Source organism: Mandrillus leucophaeus, unplaced genomic scaffold (assembly GCF_000951045.1).
Source record: "Mandrillus leucophaeus isolate KB7577 unplaced genomic scaffold, Mleu.le_1.0 Scaffold150, whole genome shotgun sequence".
In the NCBI taxonomy this organism is placed as follows: Eukaryota; Metazoa; Chordata; class Mammalia; order Primates; family Cercopithecidae; genus Mandrillus; species Mandrillus leucophaeus.
This window is the reverse complement of record NW_012101477.1, coordinates 4868336-4869332: the sequence shown is the minus strand read 5'-3', so window position 1 is coordinate 4869332 and position 997 is coordinate 4868336.

The following is a 997-nucleotide window of genomic DNA, read 5'->3' as shown; positions in this document are numbered from 1 at the left end:
CCACCACTGTGCCTGGCTAATTTTTGTATTTTTAGTAGAGACAGGGTTTCACCGGGTTGGCCAGGCTGGTCTCCAACTCCTGACCTCAAATAATCCACCTGCCTTGGCCTCCCAAAGTGCTGGGATTACAGGCGTGAGCCACCACGCCCAGCCTCTCCCATTATTTATTACCAAACAAGGAAAGATAAAAAGGATGAGAAGGATTTTCGTTGGATTTATTCCTGATATTGGCATTTGGAATAAACTTCGTTTAGTGAGTCTAAAGTTTGCAAAGTTATAAATCAGGTATTGGCTAATATATAACATGATACAGGATTGCTAAAATACTAAAGGTATTTCATCACATAAAGGTATTTTTGGCTAGGCATAGTGGCTCATGCCTGTAATCCCAGTATTTTGGGAAGCCGAGGCGGGCACATCACGAGGTCAGGAGATCAAGACCATCCTGGCCAACATGGTGAAACCCCATCTCTACTAAATTACAAAAAAAAAAAAAATTAGCCCGGTGTAGTGGCACACACCTATAGTCCCAGCTACTCGGGAGGCTGAGGCAGGAGAATCGCTTGAACCTGGGAGGTGGAGGCTGAAGTAAGCCAAGATCGTGCCACTGCACTCCAGCCTGGTGACAGAGTGAGACTCCGTCTAAAAAAAAAACGATATTTGTGCTCAAATGTCAGGTCACATTTCCTAGACCAATTCAGCTTTCCCTACACTCTTATCCTGTTGTATTTTCTTCCTAGCACTTCTTTTCTACTCATGTACTAGCTGACTCCCCCACTAGAATACGAGCTCCATAGGCAGTATTTTTTTAATGTGGTTTTCCCAGGGTATAGACTGATGCGTAGATTAAATAATTAAACATGGACTTGATATTTGTGAAATTAATGAATTTAAGAAGGAGGCCCTGTAATCCCAGCACTTTGGGAGGCCGAGACAGGCGGATCACGAGGTCAGGAGATCGAGACCATCCTGGCTAACACGGTGAAACCCCGTCTCT